Source organism: Microcaecilia unicolor, chromosome 8 (genome assembly GCF_901765095.1).
Source record: "Microcaecilia unicolor chromosome 8, aMicUni1.1, whole genome shotgun sequence".
In the NCBI taxonomy this organism is placed as follows: domain Eukaryota; kingdom Metazoa; phylum Chordata; class Amphibia; order Gymnophiona; family Siphonopidae; genus Microcaecilia; species Microcaecilia unicolor.
In genome coordinates, this window is record NC_044038.1 from 240,224,956 (window position 1) to 240,249,796 (window position 24,841).

Genomic DNA, 24,841 nt, shown 5'->3' on the forward strand with positions numbered 1-24,841 from the left:
GCCAGGTTAGTGTTATTAGCAGCCAGTTGGCTTATTAGTTCTTCGTACGAATCTGGGCTGCACATTCAACTTTGGTGTAAGAATGCACAATACACATTTACACCTTGTGAGCAGGTGTAAATATGTGCAAGAAAATGTAGTACACTATTTTAAGGATAGTTCTAAAAACAGTACTTTTATAAAATAGATGCGCCCTCTGAGGTAGTCTGTGTATGAAGCTTGCTTTACACACACAAAAAAGAGGTTTTATAAAATCACAGCACAACAAAAAAAAAATTTCCGTGTGCTACTGGGCAAAAACCATTTGTCCTATACTAAATTCAGTGTGCGTATTCCAAATCCGAAGTCAGAATTGTTGTAACCCATCAGGAAATTTTGTTATGCATAAGTTTGCCCAAATGAATTAAGCATTTGGAAAGCATTGAATAATTTTTTACATAACGAGGTTTACTCCAATTACCTGATCTACATCAAAGTTTTCATAGTAAACAGTATATGAAAATGTAATGGAATAGCAGAATTTAAAAAAAAGTCTCGTGTTCCAGTTTAAAAGTCTTACTTCAGTAAGACCCAGTACTGTTAAAAGTGCTTCAGGCTTTTGCATTTGTGACCAGTCATATTTTCCCATTGCAAAAACCAGCAGTAGTCCTCCATCATGTTGCGATTCCAGCGGTCTTGATATCTGTTCTCCATTGTAGAAATGTCTTTATGGAACCTCTCTCCATGTTCGTCACTTACGTGTCCCAAATTGGGTGGGAAAAAGTCAAGATGGGAATGTAAGAAATGCATTTTCAATGTCATTCGGCAGCCAAGTTGTTCATATGCTTTAAGCATGTTGTCTACTAGTTCAGCATAGTTTTCAGCTCGTCTGTTCCCAAGGAAGTTCTGCACTACTAGCACAAATGCATCCCAAGCATTAATATTATAAGTGAATAGGCTTTGCATGTATAACTTAAAATCTAGACGTGTCAGGCAAATTCGGAGTTCATATTTGGAATCGGTGGGTTCAATTTAGTATAAATCACATGTTTTTCTCTCAGTAGCAAAATCATTGTTGCGTTGTGATGATCCACACAGAAAATGTGAACCTACTTTCTCTCATCTTGCCTCCATGCAGATCGTAGCAAAGTAGGTACGTATTTTCTAGAGCAGTTTGGATGGACCCGAGGCAGAGCTACAATACACAGGTCTGTGCATAAAGGCGTGCTCACATTTGCAGCTTCAAAGTTTTGTGCATTGGGAACCTACTTTACAAAAGACCAACAGGGTGACTTTTTGAACTTCTCACATAGGTGTCCAGTTACAGAATCGAGAATGCCTTAAAGCTGGGCTTGCACATCAATGAAAACATTTTAATCAATTAATCGTGATTAAAAATTTGATTAAATGGCATAATCTAACCTTAACAACGACAATGTAGGATGAACAGTCAAAATAAGTTTAGCACGTATGCAACATTTTAAAACATTTTTTCTTTAAAAAAAATTCTAAAAATATATGGTTTCCAGTTTTCTTAAGAAAATAGTATTTCCTAAAGGCACGACCAAAACCCTGCAATACTAAATGTTTATCTACTAACATTCTTCCACTAATCATGATGTATTGTAAGCCACTTTGAGCCTGCAAAGAGGTGGGATAAGGTGGGATACAAATGCAACAAATAAAAACGAATTATCCATTAAGCCAGCAGTTAATTGGCACACTACTGTCAGGAAGCAGACATGATCTACATTTTGTCAATAAAGAATCCCGCTTTTGAGAATAAAGGTTCACACAGAACCGTGGTTGCTGGACTACAAGATAACATCTTGCCAATTTTGAGAGAGCTGGGTACTCTGCAGCACGTTTTCCACTAGAATAAATCCTGATATTCTCCAGTTGAAATGGGATCTGCTTTATAGAGCTCCAACTTGCCCTACATCAGAGCCAGATGGCACACTGAATTTCATTCTCTTCTGTGGTGGTTTCTTCAGTGATTGAAATGAAGGTTTATGGTTTGAAATTTCCACAGCAAACGAGACACCCAAGAATTAGGCTTAATGGAAAGCCAAATATTTTCACGTTCTGAGTAAGAAATGCCAGCTGCTTGGCCTATGCATCGAAAGCATGTGACATGGACAAAACCTAGGCACTTAGTGTTCAAACTTTACTTCTGGCTGCCAAGTTCTGCAGAAAATGCCTCCTTAAAAGCGAATTATTTATGCAAAATCATCATCAGATGTGGTAAACTCACACACCAAATGGCAAATCATAGGCAGAACAACTGAACATGAATATATGGTGTGACCGCACCTCGAATATTGTGTTCTATTCTGGTCGTCGCATCTCAAAAAAGATATAGTGCAATTAGAAAAGGTGCAGAGAAGGGCGACGAAAATGATAAAGGGGATGGGACAACTTCACTATGAGGAAAGGCTAAAGCGGCTAGGGCTCTTCAGCTTGGAGAAAAGGCGACTGAGGGGAGATATGATAGAGGCCTATAAAATAATGAGTGGAGTTGAACGGGTAGATGTGAAGCGTCTGTTCACGCTTTCCAAAAATACTAGGACTAGGGGGCATGCGATGAAGCTACAAAGTAGTACATTTTAAATGAATTGGAGAAAATATTTCTTCACTCGATGTGTAATTAAACTTTGGAATTTGTTGCCAGAGAATGTGGTAAAGGCAGTTAGCGGGATTTTAAAAAGGTTTGGACGGCTTCCTAAAGGAAAAGTCCATAGACCATTATTTAAATGATTTGGGGAAAATCCACTGCTTATTTCTGGGATAAGCAGCATAAAATGTATTGACCTTTTTTAGGATCTTGCCAGGTATTTGTGACCTGGTTTGGCCACTGTTGGAAATAGGATACTGGGCTTGATGGACCTTTGGTCTGTTGCAATACTTAATAAAATGGTACCAGACCATAACATGAACAAACCAGGAGTCCAAAAAACTCTCCTTGTTAATAGTGACATACAGGTTTACCACACTAGGTGCCACAGATTTGTAAATAAAACTGGTTTTCAAACACAACAGTTTAGTCACAAAACCAGATGGGCCAAAACATAAAAAATTCAGTAGTTATAAAGTAGTGCAGATATTGGGAACCCAAAGTAACTGCTGAAATATTAATTAATTTATAATGGTTTATTGTGGGTGAATTACATCAGTGAGGCTTTCCAATAAACAGTTGATATTTCTTAAATATTCATTGATATTTTGTGATAGATATCAGAGTTGTGGTATTTTTTCACTTGTCTTATAGGTGATTTGTATTTGGTATTCAGTGTGGGGGGTTTTTATTTGATAGGAGGATTTATACATTTATGGTTTGTTTTTTTGTTTCATATTTTTTATTAGTTTTCAATACAGTACAAACAATTAGCAACAACTGTGCATGGCATTTGCATGTAAGGTTGTTTTTTTTTTTCCTTCTCCCTCTCTCTCCTCCTCTCTTAATTATTGGCTTGGTCCACCAGTTCATGATTCATACATTTATGGCTTTTAACCATATTTCTAGCACAACATTGTTGATCCCAAAAGTAGAAATTTTAGCCTAAAGATGGTGTTAATCAAGTACTTACTTGATGTGGTCATCCATGTGTCTTCAACATTTCCAAGAGCCAGTTTTTATCATCAAAAAGCACATTTTGTACCAAGATAGCTCTCATTCCCAGTAATCCCCAGTTATAGATGCACATGTAGCTCTGGATAATTGCATCTATTTCTCCTGGGTTCAGATAACTTTCGCTTAATGGTCGTTCACGATGGGGGGGGGGGGGTCTTTTAAGAAGCGGCAGTAAGCCCCCCAAAGCAGGCTTACCACTCTGATCCAGAACTACCGCAGCAGCCCCCAGCACGTGCCGCTTCCAGCGCTTATTTTTGTAGCGCTGGTGTTTACCCGGTGGTAATCTGGCACTGCTGTGCGCTGCCCAGTTGCCGCCGGGTTAGCATGGGAGCCCTTACCGCCGCCACCTCAATGGGTGGCGGTAACCTCTCCCCCCCCCCCCCCCCCCCCCGAAATGGCTGTGCGGCAAGTGGTTCACTTGCCGTACAGCCATTTCTTTTTTTTAAAAAAAAAACTTTTACCCGCTGCGGTAAAAGGGGGACCTCAGCATGCGTCAAAAACTCGTTTTGATGGCAGCGCAGGCCTCTTACTGCAGCTTGGTAATAGGACCTCATCAGAAGTGGCAACCTGAAGAAGTCTCTGCAGCCCTGCATTTGTAGTCAAATTAAGCAGCTGGCAGTCCATCACAATCCATTGTATTATTTTTTTTATTTTTGTTACATTTGTACCCTGCGCTTTCCCACTCATGGCAGGCTCAATGCAGCTTACATGGGGCAATGGAGGGTTAAGTGACTTGCCCAGAGTCACAAGGAGCTGCCTGTGCCTGAAGTGGGAATCGAACTCAGTTCCTCAGTTCCCCAGGACCAAAGTCCACCCCCCTAACCACTAGGCCACTCCTCCACTGTTGCTACTATTGGAGATTCTACATGGAATGTTGCTATTCCACTAGCAACATTCCATGTAGAAGTCGACCCTTGCAGATCACCAATGGGGCTGCACAGGCTTCTGCTTCTGTGAGTCTGACGTCCTGTACATACGTGCAGGACGTCAGACTCACAGAAACAGAAGCCTGCGCAGGACGTCAGACTCACAGAAACAGAAGCCTGCGCAGCCTTCTACATGGAATGTTGCTAGTTGCTTTGTTACATTTGTACCCCACGCTTTCCCACTCATGGCAGGCTCAATGCGGCTTACATGGGGCAATGGAGGGTTAAGTGACTTGCTGAGAGTCACAAGGAGCTGCCTGTGCCTGAAGTGGGAATCAAACTCAGTTCCTCAGTTCCCCAGGACCAAAGTCCACCACCCTAACCACTAGGCCACTCCTCCACTCAATGTATTGGTCATTATATCACCCTTTGCCTAAGGGTAGCTGCTGGTTTTCTCAGGAAACTGTCAAGGCTGCAGTTTCTGGAGGAATTTGAATCTTGAGAGTCCAGGAACAATGAGTGAGCAAAAGAATATTTATTTTCAAGGTGAGGGTTAACATTGTGAGGCTCCAATTTAATATTTAAACTACCACAGTATTTACAAACAACAGTTTTGTTGTCTTTTAAATTAAGGTCACTGTTTAACAACTTTCATTGTCCGTTCACATTTTTCCCTTGTGAGCCTTCCGGTCTATGGGTAATGGTGCACATCAAAGAGCAAGTGTTTCTTTTCACCTAGAGCCTTCCCTTATATAGCAAATGTTGGTTTCCGGTCGAGGTAATCTTGTTAAAATGATGCATGTTAATAAACGTTAACACTTTAATCACATTCAAAACATGTTTAATGCATATTTTTCATGGAATTATCTAGAAACAGAGAATATACTGCTACTTATTTCTATAGCACTACTAGACGTACACAGCACTGTACACCAGGGGCGTAGCAAGACTTCGGCAGGAGGGGGACTCCAGAGCCCAAGGTGAGGGCACATTTTAAGCTCCCCCCCCTGGTGCCGCCGACCCCCCCTCCCGCCGCTAACCCACCATCTCCTACCTTTGCTGGTGGGGGACCCCAACCCCTGCCAGCCGAGGTCCTCTTCTCGCAAAAGGCTTCCTTCTGTTTCTGACGTCAGACTCGCAGAACTAAGTCTTGCAGATCAGCTGATCTGCAAGGCTTTGTTCTGTGAGTCTGATGTCCTGCATGTAAACGTGCAGAGCGTCAGAAACAGAAGGAAGCCTTTTGCAAGAAGAGGACCTCAGCTGGCGCGGGGGTTGGGGTGCCCCACCAGCAAAGGCAAGCGACGGGTTGGTGGCAGGAGGGGTGTCGAGCAGGTCGTTGGCAGGGGGTCCAGGGCCAAATCTACAGGGGCCCAGGCCCCACGTAGCTACGCCACTGCTGTACACTGAACATATAAGACAGAGTCCCTGCTCGACAGAGCTTACAGTGTAATCAAGACAGACAGGACAAATAAGGGAATTACTTAAGGTGGGAATTATAAAACAGACATAGGTACAGAACAAGTGAATAGGAGTTAAAAGCAGCCTCAAATAGGTGAGCTATTAGCCTAGATTTGAAACTGGAACTTGACTACTGATGCAGGAAGTCTATTCCAGGCACATGGTGCAGCAAGATAAAAAGAACAGAGTCTGGAATTGGCAGTGGAGGAGAAGGATACTGATATGAGAGATTTACCTGATGAATGGATTTCCAGGGGAGGAGTGTAGGGAGAGGTACTGAAGAGCTGCAGAGTGAATGCACTTGTAAGTCAATAACAGGAGTTTGAACCGCGTGCAAAAATGGTTAGGGAGCCAATGAAGTGACTTGAGCAGAGGGCTAACATGAGGGTAGTGACAGAATATAAGTCGTGCAGCAGAGTTTTGAACAGATTGAAGGGGATAGAGATGGCTTAGTGAGAGACGTGTGAGAAGCAAGTTGTAGTAGTCTAAGCGAGATGTGATAAGAGAGCAGTAATTGGGAAGCAAAACCAGTACTGGGCAGACTTCTGTGTCCTGACCTTGGCTGAAAGATATCGATGGGCTGGAGTGTAATTTTTAAGGGGCTTCAACGCTAACTTTAGAAATGTTAGTACAAGAACAGTGCTGGGCAGACTTCTACAGTCTGTGCCCTGAGAATGGCAAGGACAAATCAAACCCTAGTATAAAGTACCACATGTAAAATGTGTTTATCTTGTTGGGCAGACTGGATGGACCGTTCAGGTCTTTATCTGCCGTCATTTACTATGCAAGAACAGTACTCAGCAGACTTCTACGGTCTGTGCCCTGAGAATGGCAAAGACAAATCAAACTCGGGTATACATATAAAGTATCGCATACCATGTAAAATGAGTTTATCTTGTTGGGCAGACTGGGTGCCATAGCCGGTGGTGGGAGGCGGAGCTGGTGGTTGGGAGGCGGGGATAGTGCTGGGCAGACTTATACAGTCTGTGCCAGAGCCAGTGGTGGGAGGCGGGGCTGGTGGTTGGGAGGCGGGGATAGTGCTGGGCAGACTTATACGGTCTGTGCCAGAGCCAGTGGTTGGGAGGCGGAGGTGGGGATAGTGCTGGGCAGACTTCTACGGTCTGTGCCCTGAAAATGACAGATACAATTCAAGGTAAGGTATACACAAAAAGTAGCACATATGAGTTTATCTTGTTGGGTAGACTGGATGGACCATGCAGGTCTTTCTCTGCCGTCATTTACTATGTTATGTATGTTACTATGAGTGTGGATAAGGGTTTTGGTAGTGTGCTCAGAAAGGAAGGGACAAATTTTGGTGATGCTATAGAAAAAGAAATGACAGGTCTTGCCTCCTTTTTCTGGCTATTTCCTGCCCTCAAAGGAGGTGATTTGAAGTGCCATCTAGATAGGGACACAATGCGTGAGAACTGTGGTTTTTTTCTAAACTGTACCCATCTGTTCTTTCTTGGTATGTGGTGTCCAAGTAGAAGATGAATATATTCTAGCTCATAACTGTTCTGTTTTTTTTTTTATGTAATACATTTTTGTACTTTCTATATTCAGCTAAAATGGATTAGGATACTCAAGCTGCTGCTTTCTTATCTCAAGCGTCACAGTGTGGCACTTAACTCTTGAAATGCACTAGGAAGCCAAATCCCAGACGTGGTGACAGATGTGAGAGGACATTGACTTTGTACTTGCCAGTTTTATTTAAACCCCCCCTGAAAGTCTCGGCATTGTTGAGGATCTTTGATACTTTGGGAAGAGCAGTCGAGAGATACATTTTGATGACAGCTTTTTTAGTTTCATTTTAGCATGTACAATAATGAAGCAAAAATTACCAAAATGAGAATTTCCCACCTGCACAGCCCTAACAAGTAGGTCCATCTCCTGCTTGCTAGTCTACTCATTCAAAATGAATGCACAAGCATATATTATGTTTTTTTTCTTCTTTCATATTTGAAGACTAGTAAAAAAGGCCCGTTTCTGACACACATGATACGGGCGCTAGCAAGGTTTTCCTTGGAATGTGTTTGTTTGAGAGAGTGAATGTGAGAGTGTGTGTGAGAGAGAGTGAGTCTGGGTGCAAGTGTGTCTGTGAGAGAGAGTGTGTGTGTGTGTGAGAATGAGTGTGCAAGTGTGTATGTGAGACGCAGTGTGAGAGAAAGTGTGTTTCGCACAGATACAGTGTGTGCGAGAGAGAGTGTGTGTGAGACAGACTCTCTGAGACTGAGTGTATGAGACCAAGAGAGTATGTGAGTGACTGTGTGACAGTGAATGTGATACAGTGTGAGACATAGAGAGAGAGAAAGACATTGACTGTGAGTGACAGAGATATCTCCCCCCTCTATGGTGTCAGCCCCCCCCCCCCCCCCCTCTCTCTCTCTCTGGTGGCTGAGGGTTACTGTGCAGGACGCTGAGCTCTGACTGTGCTTCAAGGAACTGACCAATCCTATTTAATAGAATGCACCTCCAACATTCTGAAGCCGAGAAACCTTGTGATGAACCCGGAAGTACGTGATGTCAATTCAGGAGATGGATACAGAGAGCAGGAATTCCTCAGCCATGCAGTCAGCTTCAGAATGTTGGAGGTGTGTTTTATTATATAGGATACTTTCAGCTGCATTTTGCTTTCTGTGCACCTTGAACTGTACTCTCTGAATGACTGCCAGTTCTGGAATTAAGGTTGTTATTGAAGGGGAAGGAAGGACAAGGCCATAATACCCTTGAGCAGAGAAGATATTTGCATCTCTTGCGCCTGGTGGAGGATAACAGCATCATTGTGTTATCCCTAATGACCGGTTTCTCTGCCTTTCGCAAACTAAAGATTCAAGTGTGCTTTAAATGTGTAGAGCTTCCAAGGGGCTGCCCTGACCATAACCTTATTTTTCAAAAGGGTATTCTGCTAGCACATGGAAAGTGTTGCTTCAAAGAGTTGCATATTTTAAATAAGTAATTGTCCCCAGTGGAGCTGGCATTTACTACCTTGGCCGTAGGAACCAAAGACCCAAAGCAATGCCTTTTGTTCGTTACAAATAGTACCATACTTATGTACAATAAACATTTCTGGAGAACTGACCCCTAGCGATCCGATTGCTTCAGAATATATAAAAGTGAATATTCCGTGTGGAAAGTAAAAAGGTTATATAAACAGTTCTTGAGCTGTATCCTTGCTCTTTGTATTGTAAAACTTTTTTTTGTTTGTTTTTTTTTACATTTCTACCCTGCGCTTTCCAGCTCATGGCAGGCTCAATGCGGCTTACATGGGGCAATGGAGGGTTAAGTGACTTGCCCAGAGTCACAAGGAGCTGCCTGTGCCTGAAGTGGGAATCAAACTCAGTTCCTCAGGACCAAAGTCCACCACCCTAACCACTAGGCCACTCCTCCACTCCACTTTCTAATCACAACTCCTGAGCAGATGTTAATTGAATGCAGCCTTCAGGATATCTGGTGTCTTCTTGTGTGTTAAAGGGCATTTTCTCCTCCCCCGCAGGAATACAGCTCAACATTGTTGGGCTCCATTCTGGAATGGAACAAACAGAGAGGGTAATACAGCATAAACAAGAAGTATACAAACAAACAAAAAAAGCAACACAGGGCCTTCAAGACTGAGACAACGGGAGTCCTTTATTAACAAATGACCCGACACGGGCCATGTTCTGCGTTAACGCCTGCCTCAGGGGTCAGGATTTAGTTATCAAGTGTGCAAGATGTGTAAATCCAATGCCTCAATGGACGGAGAAAATATTCAAAAGCGAGCGTATCTGTTCAAAAGAAAAACCGCCTAGTAACGATAAGGCTCCTGTGGTAACCTGTTCGTTGGCATAATCGGTTAATAAAGGACTCCCGTTGTCTCAGTCTTGAAGGCCCAGTGTTGCGTTTTTTTGTTTGTTTGCTCCATCCTGGAATACCATGTCTCCCCGGTGGCCTGGAGTCGGTTTCTCGATCTGTGACCGAAACAACTGCAGTGGTATAAAGGGATGGGTTTGTTTAATATTGTTGATAATGCTTGCTCAGGTCGTTGACAGTTGGCTGTGTATTGTGGTTTAATAAAAATGACTGAAACAAAAATGTTAAAGGGCTTTTGTACTTAAGTTTTGCATACCAAAACTGGCACAAGAAAGAAATCTACAAGAATCTTCTGCCTCTGAACATCATGACGGCAAATCCACAGAGCTCACACAAAGGGTTTGTTATGTATGTTTGGTTACATTCCAATGTTGATATACTAAATACATAAATAAAAAGCTACTGGGAGTGATGTCTTGGTCTACTGTTGGTCTCCCTTCAAAAATAAAAATGAGAAATGACTTGTCTCTCTGTGGTTTTTTTTAGACGGATCATCTGTTGAGTTGATTGAGTTTGTATATAACATGTCGAGCCGCACACTGGTAGCCAGAATGAAGAATGCCAGGTTATGTTCTGTGTGAACTTCCTTCCATGGAGTAAGGTTGGTAGAGATGGTGCAACATAATTGGAGGCAGTTAGTTATTTATTGAGATTTGCTATACCGCCGTTAACTAACTAGCAGATTGCAGCATTTGCCAGAGCTAAAATTCACATAAAATCAGAAAAAGGAAAGGAAGTACAACTGGGTAAACAGAAATTAACCATTCAAGCCAAAGAATGAAAGCCACAACACAAGGACGGAGGAAGGATGGGATGACACAAAATGCGTAGGGTAATAGAGGAAAACCAAAACCTAGGTGGACTCCGATGCTTGATGGAAAAAGCCAGGTCTTCAAACCCAGAAAGAAGTGGGGGCGGCAAAGTTGTATAACTTGGCGCCTGATCGATGTGGTACAATGGGATGTGCTTTTAGCAATTCTAGAACAGTACCCGTGTCATTATAGAATACTAACACAATCCCGTGTTGGCATGACCCCATATGCTACATCAATGGCAGGCATAAATGGTTGCACCTAAGTCCACGTGACATGCATAACTGATAGTGGTCTATAAATGACTTGTGGCGCCATGTCCATGGTCTGCTCCTGCTCTTCCCATATTTATGCCCACCTTGGAGTTAGATACACGACATAGCACTTAACACCTATGCATGAAAATGCCCTTCAAAGGCACCTTAGACGTGCATAAGTGATGCTTAGCTCCACACTGATCTGCAGCCCTCTTTCTCTCATGGCTTCCACATTCTGGATGATAGGAGCAGAGCTGTACGCTTGTGTTTCATGCTTTAATGCTTGTTATTTACTACCCCCATCCAGGCCTTTCAGCACTGGGCAGTTGCACATTTTATCCTTCCCTAATCACATCCCTGAGCCTGTCCATAAGGCATATGAACCATCAGTGGCAGATGGAGAGCTCCCTGTGGACTCACTCCCGGATCTAACCCCTCTTCTGTCTTCTCGTTTCTTCCACCAACTCTTAGCCTCCAGGATCCTCCGTCTCAGTTGTTTTCTTCTCCAACTGTTAGTCTCATCTCTCCCTCAATGAGAAGCTCCCCTCATCAGTCTCTGGTTCTCACCCCCTCCCCCAGGAGGATTGGCTTAACCATTAGGCAAGGTTAGGTGGTCACCCAGAGCAGCAGCTTTGGGAGGAGGGGCAGTAATGAGCTGATGAAGTAAAAGAAAATCAATAGATCCTGACAGGCACAAAAACTCAAAGAACCATCAGTGATGTTTCTATCTCAGGAAGGGTGAGCAACAATTGTCCTCATCTTACGTATATGAAATGAAATAAAATTAAATATTTACAAGTATAACATCCAGTTCTGTGTTTTTACTCAATTGTTCTGGGAGGGGTACTGTTTATAGACAGAGCTTAGGTTCCGTGGGAATGGCCTAGCTCAGTGGTTCACTGAGTGTGTTCAGTGGTTCTCACATTTGGAAGGGGGGGGGGGGACCACCAGTTAATGGGGTTTTTGAGGATACCCCTAATGAATATGCATGAGAGATATTTGCATATAATGGAGGTGACAGGCATTCAAATCTGCCTCATGCATATCCATTAGGGATATCCAGAAACCCAAGTGGTTGGTGGTCTCCCCAGACAGGTTTGAGAACCATTGGGCTAGAACACAGTCCCAAAGCTTCTTTTCAGACTCCAGACTAGCTGGAATGTTCTGCTCCTCCAGCCCCTCCCATCCAGGCAGCCTGCATGAAGAGGAGGGGAGGGGGTGAGCCTGTTGCTTCTCCCACTGGCTCCCTCTCCTCAACCCTTCATAATTCTACTTTATTTTTTTCTCTACGAATGAAGCCCTAAGTATAGGGCTCTTAATTTTCATGTAAAGTCTCCTCGGAACCCCTTTTTCACTTTGAGGCTCTAATGACATCTGCTCCTAAACTTAATGACTGCTGTGTTATCTCTATTAAACCAAAATAATAAAATCTTAACTGTGCACCTAACCAGCAGGTTTAGCTTTCAAAATCAGATGGTAGCAAAGTTTTCTAGTATATTCTGCAGTACTGTCCACAAGGTGGCAGTGTGGGTACTGTTTGAAAGTACTTGCCTTGTCCAAGGGCATAGTGGCTCGTGGAGAATCAGCCTGAGGTCACTTAAGTTCACAGCTCTATGCTGTGGGGATAATTATGCTGCAGACTCCTGCCCATTAGCAAAGACAGAAAGTGAACAGATGGTTTATGTGCAGCTGGTCACTAGGGTACAAGAGAAGACAGGAGCAGTGGTTGTCTTTAAAGAACAATGGGTCAGTGACAGGGACCTTGTCCACCTTGTACTCTGGAAGAGGTGAGAAAATGCTCCATTCCAGTACAGTATAGGAGACAGCATACAGGCACATAATGTGAGAGGGGGGCAGGAGGAACATGATACAGGTACTTAGGGGAAGGGAAGACAGGAGTAGGACCATTAGACAGCAAACTGGTACATGGGGGGTGGGGGAGAAATAGGAGGATGATCATGAGAAAGCATGCATGCAGATGGAAAGGGAGAGGCAGGAGGAAACAGCATGCAAAGACTGGGGGGGGGGGGGGGGGGGACGGAAGGTAGTATGCAGAAACCTGGGAAGGGCAGGAGGAACTGGAGGCAGCAGGGGAAGGGACAGAGTGACATAGAAACAGAGGGTGCAGGGCAGCCAGCAAGAAAGAGGAGCAGTTTTATGAGCGTCACCACTGAAAATGAGCCTACAATTAAATATTGAACAGATGATCACATTTTCCTATTCCCAGAAACCTTACATGGCTTCCTTCCTTTCAAGACGCACAATAAAACTGCCTAGTACTTTCCAACATTCCCTTGGGCTTTCCCTTGTCTACCTCTCAGATTTGCCTTCCCCCCAGCCGTCCCCCCCCCCCTCTTCTTCAGTGTTGGCTTTTTTTTCCAATGGAACAACCATCCCTCCCTCCCCAGAGTCAGCATGATTTGTAGAGTAACCTAGTGGTTAATAGCACATGATAACCAAAATGGCAAAGTGGTTAGGGGGGTCACCGCTCCACTCCCTGCAGGCTACCCCTTCCCCCATGCCTTCTTCAGCCATTTCAGTAAAGGCACTCAACACTACTTCCATCCCATTGTCGCCAACACCCCCCCCCCCCCCTCCCTGCCAACCCCTTCATTGTTCTGCCATTGCTCCGCCCTCGAGGACGGGGCCCGGAGCGATTTCGGTGGCTTCACCACCACGAACCTTCGAACCCTGTTTGAAGGAAGTCAGTGGCTTGGCTTCACTGACGTCACTGTCTTCAGAACATTGAGGGTGAGTTTTACATATATAGAATATATATATATACTTTTTGAATTCTCTCATCAATGTTGTTTTCTCCACCTTCTTTGGAAGGGTATTGCAGTCACTCACCACCCTTTTCTGTGAATAAAATGCAGCCCTTGTACAGGTATGAGATTTTATCCAGGAGGAGAATGATTCATAAAGCGTTAGTATAAAGTGCTATATCAAAAGCCTTGCCATACCGGGACAGACCGAAGGTCCATCAAGCCCAGTATCCTGTTTGCAGCAGTGGCTAATCCAGGTCTCAAGTACCTGGCAAGATCCCAAAAGAGTAAAACAGATTTTATGCTGCTTATCCCAGAAATACACAATGGATTTTCCCATCTTAATAATGGTTTATGGACTTTTAGGAAATTAGCCAAACCTTTTTTTTTTACACCCTTCTAAATTAACGACTTTTACAACATTCTCTGGCAATGAATTCTAGAGTTTAATTACACGTTGAGTGAAGAAACGTTTTCTCCTGTTTGTTTTAAATTTAGTACTATTTAGCTTCATTGCATGCCCGCCCCCCCCACCCCTAGTCCATGTAGTTTTGGAAAGAGTAACAAGTGATTCACATCTACCTGTTCCATTCCACTCAGTATTTTATAAACCTGTATCATATCTCCTCTCAGCTGTCTCTTTTCCAACCTGAAGCGGCCTAGCTGCTTTAGCCTTACCTCATAGGGAAGTCATCCCATCCCCCTTATTATTTTCATCGCCCCTCTCTGTATCATTCCGCTATATCTTTTTTTGAGATACGGTGACTGAATGGAGTGATTCAAAGGCATTATAACATTCTCATTTTAGTTTTCCATTCCTTTCCTAATAATACCTAACATTGTATTTGCTTTCTTAGCCGCTGCTGCACACTGAGCAGAAGGTTTCAACGTATCATCAACGATAACACCTGGGTACTTTTCCTGGGCAGTGACTTTTAGTGTGGATCATGTAGCTTTAGTTCCTATCTATGAGACAGGCAACAATCCATAATGACTGACAGCAACTCATCACCACCATGGACACTGACCGGGTGTCAGGTTCTCAGGTTCAGAGCCCGCGGGGCCGGGCTCTGGAGCAAACGTGAGCCCTTGGGCTGCTGACGAGGAGTGACAGCAGCAGGCAAAACCCACCAACCAATGCTGGGCAAGCACACCGGCACCGGCAGGGACTGCAGACACCGCCCAGCAACCAGAACACACGGACTGGAATCCCCCAGACTGGAACACTGGACTGGAATTCCCCGGACTGGAACACTGGACTGGAGCAAACAGCTTCACCTGCACTTAGCTACTAAGCCCCCCAAGAGTTGAGCTCCTGGGTTCGAGTAGCCGGCAGGACTTACCGGATGACACAGGGACCAGGACAGGAAACAGAAGAGACAGCAGTGCTCCAAGGAACTGGACTAACCAGGGCACTCCTAGGCCTACACTAACAAAAGGACTTCCTAAGCCCTATACTAAACAGGAGCTCCTAAGCCCTGCTCAACAAAGGGACTTCCTAAGCCCTAAACTAACAGAGCAGGGAACTAAACACAAAGCTAACACAGGTGCTACTAAACACACAGCAGAAGTGCTACCACACAGTACAAAGGAAAGCAGGGAAGCTACACACCTACGCAGAACAGGTGGTTCCTAAGCACTACCCTAACAAGCTAAACACAAAACCAACAAGCTTCCTAAGCACTACCCTAGCAAGCTAGACACAAAACTAACAAGGTGCTTCCTACAGCACCAAAACCCAAACAGCAAAGACTGCAATTCTCCCAAAAGCACAAACACCAGAAGTACTTCTAACAGCAAAATCTGTAGTGTTCCTAACAACACCAAACCCTGAAGTACTTCTATCAGCAAAAGAGCTTCCAAAGCCCTACACATAGCAATGCTTCCAAAACCAAGAGGGAAAAACAGGGGAACCAAAGGGAAAAGCAGGAAAGCTAAACACACAGACACCAGTGCACACTGCACTAACACTAAACTGGCCCTTAGCAAAAGCAAGCAGGGAAACTAGACACAAAGTCAGAAGTGCACACTGCACCACCCTACCTAAGGCAAACACCACTGTTGCAAAGGCTCTGAAGGAAGGAAACAACACCACTTCCTTATCAAGGCCCTCCCTGATGATGTCACACTCCCTAGACCTAGGCAAAAGCACACTGACCCAGAGAGGCCCAACCCACACCAATGCAACACCGTGAAGCACTTGAAGCCAGTACACCCAAAGAGAGGTAGAGCTAACTCAGTCCACCCACACAGCTGTAGTAAAGTAAAACAATTAACCCCATGCTGCTGGAAGCTGCCAGCACAGAGAGACAGAGCCAGCTCAGAAAGGACAGACAAAAGAAACAGAAGCCAGCTAAGAAGCTGACCCCCAGGAAAGAGGTAAGTTTGAGAGGGGTTCTGACCCCAATCATAACACCGGGGTACCACAAGGATCGATACTGTCACCTATTCTGTTCAATATCTACCTCAAGCCACTAGCTGAGCTGATTTGGTCAATGGACACTCAGTTCTTCATCTATGCGGATGATGTGCAGCTACTCAAACCCATTGAACCTGACTTACCTACAGCCCTGAATAAACTGATTACTTGTCTAACATCAATTCAAGAATGGGCTAAACACAAACTTTGCTGAACCCAAGTAAAACCGAGCTTCTCTGGGTCCATAACACAAGTGAATACATACCTGACATCAAAATCCCTTTTGGGAAGTATGAACTCCCCCCTCAAATCACAAGTCAGGAACCTTGGAATACAGTTAGATTCAACACTTACTCTGATTCCCCAAATCCAAGCAACCTTCAAGAGCTGCTTCTACTATTTGCGACAGCTACGCTGCCTCTCTCCTTACATCGAGAAGGTAAACCTTATCCCAGTTGTGCATGTCACAGTAACATCAAGACTGGATTACTGCAACGCACTATACAATGGTCTGACTACAAAGGGCCTGCACCAGCTCCAGTTGATTCAGAATGCAGCATCAAGACTCATAGAAGGTTTCAAGCGACGTGACCACATCACACCATTTTTGCAAAAACTTCATTGGCTACCAGTACAATACACGGATGGTGCCAACGCCGTGAGATTTTTCTCACGGCGTTGGCACCATCCCCCTCTTCAAGTTGTGCCACCCTAGTGAGTGGGCCAGCACTAGACACACAACCCAAAACTAGGGTAGCAAGTTTTCTCACTAGCCGTGTGAAAAATACACGACCTAACTAACTTTCGGAGATTACTGAAGAGCAATCTTTTCAAAATGGCATACCACAACGATACAGCCTAACTACCAGTCAACGAAAACTCAAGCCTGAACTACATAAAACCCAACTCACTATACTGGACTACCAAATATTACTCTACCACGAATGAACTTTAACGCAATACCACCCTATCTCTAATTCCGATAATGAACTCTTTATAACTGACTGTTTAATCTACTATGTCAATCATGTTCTAATGTAATACCACGTGTATCTCTCAATCCGGAAATGGCGACCGCCATGACGGAATAATGTAAGCCACATTGAGACTGCAAATAGGTGGTAAAATGTGGGATACAAATGCAATAAATAAATAAAATAAACAAATCTCTCTCTTCCCCCTACTGCCATGGGTCTGACATCTCTCCAGCTGACTCCAAGACCCTACTTCTACAGTGTCCTGCCCAAATTAAACAGGAAGCTGTATTAGACGAAATACTTAATGACTTAAAACTTAAGGAATCTCTGAGAAACCTCTGGCAGAGCTCACAAGATGTATGTTGGATAGAAATCAATGAATTAATACATACATAGTAACATAGTACATGATGGCAGAAAAAGACCTGCACGGTCCATCCAGTCTACCCAACAAGATAACTCATATGTGCTAATTTTGTGTATACCCTATTTTGATTTGTACCTGTCCTCTTCAGGGCACAGACCATATAAGTCTGCCCAGCACTATCCCCACCTCCCAACCACCAGCCCCGCCTCCCACCACCAGATCTGGCACAGACCATATAAGTCTGCCCAGCACTGTCCCCGCCTCCCACCACCGGCTCTGGCACAGACTGTATAAGTCTGCTCAGCACTATCCCCACCTCCCAACCACCAGCCCCGCCTCCCACCACCAGATCTGGCACAGACCATATAAGTCTGCCCAGCACTGTCCCCGCCTCCCAACCACCAGTCCCGCCTCCCACCACCGGCTCTGGCACAGACCGTATAAGTCTGCTCAGCACTGTCCCCGCCTCCCAACCACCAGTCCCGCCTCCCACCACCGGCTCTGGCACAGACCGTATAAGTCTGCCCAGCACTATCCCCGCCTCCCAACCACCAGGAACCTCGCCGATGCGAAATGTGACACCATATCGGGAGGGCACCTGTTTGGAAGACGCTTAAGTCCAGATAAGTAATCTGAATAAAGATACTATAAATAAGTGGGTTATGAAATAAGAATTTAAAACAAGAATATGAAAGGAAGTTTGTTGATTTAGCTGTGCTTAAGGAATATGCCATTTTTACTTTCTGATCATCCAACACAAAAGTATTTAAAAGAATTATATAGCAGTGGGTTTGTTGAATGGTTTTTGCCGAGAAGCTCACTGTTGAAATATAATATTGTTACCACAGCATTTGGACTTTTGAAAATGGATATATTTTTTTTAATATCTTTGCATTTTGCTCAGTATAGGTGGAAAAACGCATTACTGTTTCTAGTTTTCCGAGAGTCTCCAGTTCAGTTTTTGTCTGCATGCATTTATAATCTGTGGTGCTTTATTCTGTATGAGGTGAGAGCTGGTTTGTGTTGTGTGTGTGTGACCAATACAAGGTATTGCTAGTGTTTAGTTTTTCTGTAGGGTTTGGTCTATTTTTCTAATGGAAGACATATCAGTGTTCCCTAGAAAAGTGACATTGCTTTTCTCATAAATTAGGTTATGGCTGTCTGAGCCCTTGGAATTTGTCACATAGGTTCTCAGTGGGGGGTTTTGTGTTCACAAATGGGATCATTTTTAAGTGCATTTCTACAAGTAAAACAGTGTTTTGGGTTTTGAGGAGACAGGAAGAATGCGTTGCCCCCCCCCCCTCCCCGGAGACTACCTCTGGTCATCTCCAAAATTGGAGGGCTGGCTACGCACCTGGTGTGTTATAGAACCTGAGATTTTTGGCACCCCGACATAATAGCCCTGACAAACAGCCTTGTAACAAAATAGCCCTTGACAAACTGGCCCCTCCCACAAAGTAACCCTTGACAAAATAGCCCCTAAACAAAAAATAACACATCACAAAAAAAGATAAACTACAACTGAAATTTTCACTGATAAAGGCTCCAACCAGCATTGCATTGTATAAAGCAGATAGAAATAAACAAAATTCTATAGCTACCAACTGGTATTCATGATCTGTTCTGCTGTTTAAGGAAACTATTCTTCCATCAACATGCTAATTAAAAAAACAAAACAAAACAATATTGTCATCATTTTCATAGTCTTACCAACCTTATCCTGTTTGGCAAGGTAAGATTATTAGGGAAGAAAATGCAGTGACATATTCTGGGCAGCCTGATCAGGCCCTTTTCTTGGGGGGGGGGGGGGGTAATTTGTCAAGGGCTATATTGTGGGCCGGACGTTTTGACAGTGGCTGTTACGTCAGGGGCTATTATGTCGGGAGCTTTTTTTGTCAGGGCTGTTTTGACCAGGTACTGAGATTCTGTTGCATCTTGTATAGACTCCAGGTTCCCCCCCCCCCCAAACCCATGTAGCAGGAGAGCTTGAATGAGATTATTCAATAATTGGGTAATGTGAGCTTTCATTGGTTAGTTAAAAATAGCCAGTGGGTTCTTTATTGTATAAAAGATCCATGGGATTTTTTTCTTGTAATATATTTTATAATCAATTTAAAGGTAAGGGTGGACACAATGTGTGAAAATTACATTGTCTCCCCTCCCCCATACTAGCTTGCTGCCCTGTTGCCACCTCCAATACTTTTGTCTAGAAACGCCACTGGTTTCTACCATCTTATCCAGCAATGGCATCAGACTGACTGGTCTGTAGTTGTTTTTTTGGATCACACCTGGAGGAGCCCTTTAAAAAAAAAAAAAAAAATTGGCATTAGGGTAGTCACTCTCCAATCTTCAGGTGCTGGTGAAGATTTGAATGACAGATCTATTATTAATAATCTTGTAACTTATTTCATATTTGAGTTCTTTCCGTGCTCAGGGGTGTATACCATCCAGTCCAGGTGATTTGCAGCTCTTTAGTTTGCTGATGCTCCTTTTATAGCTTCCAGGATTTTGTTTCAGTTCCTCCACATCATCGGCTCCCTTACACCTTGCTCAGCACATACCTCAGAAAAGAATGAATTTAGTCCCTGCGCTATGGCTTGTCCTCCTTGACTGCCTCGTTTACCCCTTGCATAATAGTCCTACTGACACCCTCACAGGCTTAATGTAGCCAAACAAAAAATATACTTGGCCTTCCTTATCAAAGCTTTGCATCTAGCTTGGCAGTACTGATGCTGTTTCCTTCATTCACATCCTTCCCCCCCCCCCCCCCCCCTTTTTTATTTTTTTACTGTAAGGCTTGGTGTTACTTCATAAAGTATCTGGCAGTGGGGGATAAGAGAATTTGAATATACAGTAGATGACGGCAGATAAAGACCGGTATAGGCTATCCAGTCTGTCCAACAACAGGAGTGGCAGCCTAGCGGTTAGAGCACCAGTCTTGCAATCCAGAGGTGGCCGGTTCAAATCCCACTGCTGCTCCTTGTGATCTTGGGCAAGTCACTTAACCCTCCATTGCTCAGGTACAAACTTAGATTGTGAGCCCTCCTGGGACAGAGAAATATCCAGAGTACCTGAATGTAACTCACCTTGAGCTACTACTGAAAAAGGTGTGTGAGCAAAATCTAAATAAATATTTAAAATTCTACATTGCTGCTACTATTTGAGATTCTACATAGAATGTTGCTATTCCACTAGCAACATTCCATGTAGAAGCCTGCCCTTGCAGATCAGCAACGCAGTCAGGCAAGCTTCAGTTTCTGTGAGTCTGAGGTCAGACTCACAGAAACAGAAGCCTGCGCGGCCGTGTTGCTGATCAGGATGTCAGACTCACAGAAACAGAAGCCTGTGCGGCCGTGTTGCTGATCTGCAAGGGCAGGCTTCTACATGGAATGTTCCTAGTGGAGGAGTAGCCTAATGGTTAGTGCAGTGGAACATCGAACGTTGCTACTATTTGAGATTCTGTTGCTACTATTGGAGATTCTACATGGAATGTTGCTGAGTGGAGGAGTGGCTTAGTGGTTAGAGCACCAATCTTGCAATCCAGAGGTGACCGGTTCAAATCCCACTGCTGCTCCTTGTGATCTTGCCTCAGGTACAAACTTAGATTGTGAGCCCTCCTGGGACAGAGAAATATCCAGAGTACCTGAATGTAACTCACCTTGAGCTACTACTGAAAAGAATCTACATGGAATGTTGGAAACTGATTGAGATTCTGTTGCTACTATTGGAGATTCTAGATGGAATGTTGAAACTATTTGAGATTCTACATGGAATGTTAATGTTGCTATTCCACTAGCAACATTCCATGTAGAAGGCTGCGCAGACTTCTGTTTCTGTGAGTCTGACGTCCTGCACGTATGTGCAGGACGTCAGACTCACAGAAGCAGAAGCCTGCGCGGCCACATTGGTGATCTGCAAGGGCAGGCTTCTATAGGAACTGCTGCTATAGTGGAGAAGTGGCCTAGTGGTTAAAGCACCGGTCTTGCAATCCAGAGGTGGCTGGTTCAAATCCCACTGCTGCTCCTTGTGATCTTGGGCAAGTCACTTAACCCTCCATTGCCTCAGGTACAAACTTAGATTGTGAGCCCTCCTGGGACAGAGAAATATCCAGAGTACCTGAATGTAACTCACCTTGAGCTACTACTGAAAAAGGTGTGTGAGCAAAATCTAAATAAATATTTAAAATTCTACATTGCTGCTACTATTTGAGATTCTACATAGAATGTTGCTATTCCACTAGCAACATTCCATGTAGAAGCCTGCCCTTGCAGATCAGCAACGCAGTCAGGCAGGCTTCAGTTTCTGTGAGTCTGAGGTCAGACTCACAGAAACAGAAGCCTGCGCGGCCGTGTTGCTGATCAGGATGTCAGACTCACAGAAACAGAAGCCTGTGCGGCCGTGTTGCTGATCTGCAAGGGCAGGCTTCTACATGGAATGTTCCTAGTGGAGGAGTAGCCTAATGGTTAGTGCAGTGGAACATCGAACGTTGCTACTATTTGAGATTCTGTTGCTACTATTGGAGATTCTACATGGAATGTTGCTGAGTGGAGGAGTGGCTTAGTGGTTAGAGCACCAATCTTGCAATCCAGAGGTGACCGGTTCAAATCCCACTGCTGCTCCTTGTGATCTTGCCTCAGGTACAAACTTAGATTGTGAGCCCTCCTAGGACAGAGAAATATCCAGAGTACCTGAATGTAACTCACCTTGAGTTACTACAGAAAAAGTTGTGAGCAAAATCTAAATAAATATATGAGATTCTAGATGGAATGTTGCTATTCCACTAGCAACATTCCATGTAGAAGCCTGCCCTTGCAGATCAGCAACGTGGCCGCACAGGCTTCTGTTTATGTGAGTCCGATGTCCTGCACGTACGTTCAGGACGTCAGGCTCACAGAAACAGAAGCCTGTGCTGCCACGTTGCTGATCTGCAAGGGCAGGCTTCTACATGGAATGTTCCTAGTGGAGGAGTAGCCTAGAGTGCAGTGGAACATTGAACATTGCTACTATTTGAGATTCCACTGCTACTATTTCAGATTCTGTTGCTACTATTTGAGATTCTAAATGGAATGTTGCTAGTGGAGGAGTAGCCTAGTGGTTAGAGCACTGGTCTTGCAATCAGGAGGTGGCCGCTTCAAATCCCACTGCTGCTCCTTGTGATCTTGGCCAAGTCACTTAACCCTCCATTGCCTCAGGTACAGACAGATTGTGAGCCCTCCTGGGACAGAGAAATATCCAGAGTACCTGAATGTAACTCACCTTGAGCTACTACTGCAAAAGGTGTGAGCAAAATCTAAATAAATAAACAAACATACTTATTACCAGGGCTGCTGAGAAGGGGGGGCAGGGGGGGGGACAAAATTCCCTGGGCCCGGGCCTCCAAGGGGGGCCCGGCGCCGCAATCCCCTCCACCTGCCCCCCTCCGTCCACCACTGGGCCGGGCCCCCCCTGACTTCAAATCATAGCACCTCACCTCGACCTCGCTCTGTGTGAAAGAAGCACAGCAGTGGCAGTCTGCAGGGAGGGAAGGCCAGAAGGGAGGCGATCTGCAGACTGCCGCGGCTGTGCTTCTTTCACACGGAGCGAGGTTGAGGTGAGGCGCTATGATTTGAATTCAGGGGGGCACGGCCCTGTGGTGGACGGAGGGGGCGGGGCCCCAGGGGAGGCCTTGCCCCGGGCCCTGCCCCGGCCCAGTCTCTCGGCAGCCCTGCTCATTACGTATGGTATGTGATACTTCATATGTATACCTGATCTTGACTTTTCCTGCCATTTTCAGGGCGTAGACCTGTAAAGGGATACCAACTGAGCTCTGTTGTGCATGGAGTGTAGAACAGGTTAAAAAAAAAATCGTATTGATGTCAAATGTCTACCATTCAATCACATCAGTCCCAGATTTCTCAGTGATACATAGTGAAGATTAGGTTGAGGAATTTTGATATCAGTAACAGTTTGTAATTCTGTTAGGGGTCCTTTTACTAAAGTGTGCTGAAAAATGGCCTGCTTAGGCGTGTGTTTTGGATGTGCGCAGATCCATTTTTCAGTGCACCTGTAAAAAAAATGCCTTTTTTGGTGGTGGTGGGGGGGGGGGGGGTCAAAAATGGATGTGCGTCAAAATGAAAACTGGTGTGCGTCCATTTTGGGTCTGACACCTTACCGTCAGCCATTGACTGGGCAGTAATGGTCAATGTGCGTACAAAGCCAATTACTGCCTATGCGCCAGAAAATAAAAAATATTTTCTGGCGCAGTAATTTGAAATTGACGCATGTTGGACACGCGTAGGCTTCTCCGTGGCTTAGTGAAAGGACCCCTTAATTGTTTATATTTCTCTTGCATCATTTTTTACTTAGCACCATATTGATGGAATATTTGCCGGAAGAGGCTAGAGGTGAAGCTGATGCAAAAAAATGTTGAAGTAAGGTTAAAGAAATGTTTATTGTTGGGGGGTCAACACATATAATTCATTGTTATTTTGTTTCTGTACTTGTGAAAACTATTTTTCTGCTGTGTGGTTAGGCTTTTCTGTCAAAGAAATGGTGTTCTTTTTTTGGTCATTTTTAAATGTAAACCCCACTTGTGTTAACCAAGATAGCAGTAAGTCAAATGCAAAATAAACATTTTAACTACACTTTAAGGGATTTGCGTTACAAGACGTATGAGGAGAGACTTGCGGACCTGAACATGTATACCCTGGAGGAAAGGAGAAACAGGTACATAAGTACATAAGTACATAAGTAGTGCCATACTGGGAAAGACCAAAGGTCCATCTAGCCCAGCATCCTGTCACCGACAGTGGCCAATCCAGGTCAAGGGCACCTGGCACGCTCCCCAAACGTAAAAACATTCCAGACAAGTTATACCTAAAAATGCGGAATTTTTCCAGTCCATTTAATAGCGGTCTATGGACTTGTCCTTTAGGAATCTATCTAACCCCTTTTTAAACTCCGTCAAGCTAACCGCCCGTACCACGTTCTCCGGCAATGAATTCCAGAGTCTAATTACACGTTGGGTGAAGAAAAATTTTCTCCGATTCGTTTTAAATTTACCACACTGTAGCTTCAACTCATGCCCTCTAGTCCTAGTATTTTGGATAGCGTGAACAGTCGCTTCACATCCACCCGATCCATTCCACTCATTATTTTATACACTTCTATCATATCTCCCCTCAGCCGTCTCTTCTCCAAGCTGAAAAGCCCTAGCCTTCTCAGCCTCTCTTCATAGGAAAGTCGTCCCATCCCCACTATCATTTTCGTCGCCCTTCGCTGTACCTTTTCCAATTCTACTATATCTTTTTTGAGATACGGAGACCAGTACTGAACACAATACTCCAGGTGCGGTCGCACCATGGAGCGATACAACGGCATTATAACATCCGCACACCTGGACTCCATACCCTTTCTAATAACACCCAACATTCTATTCGCTTTCCTAGCCGCAGCAGCACACTGAGCAGAAGGTTTCAGCGT

The 24,841-nt window shown here is 44.4% G+C and overlaps 1 long non-coding RNA gene across 1 annotated transcript; it reads right to left on the reverse strand.

Moving 5' to 3' along the window:
* Nucleotides 1–14,261: 14,261 nt before the first annotated feature.
* On the reverse strand, nucleotides 14,262–24,675 carry LOC115475425. Its single transcript, XR_003943027.1, has 3 exons — nucleotides 24,617–24,675; nucleotides 18,121–18,123; nucleotides 14,262–14,320 (listed from the first exon to the last, which is right to left on the reverse strand). It is a non-coding gene; the product is annotated as an uncharacterized LOC115475425 (long non-coding RNA).
* Nucleotides 24,676–24,841: the final 166 nt, after the last annotated feature.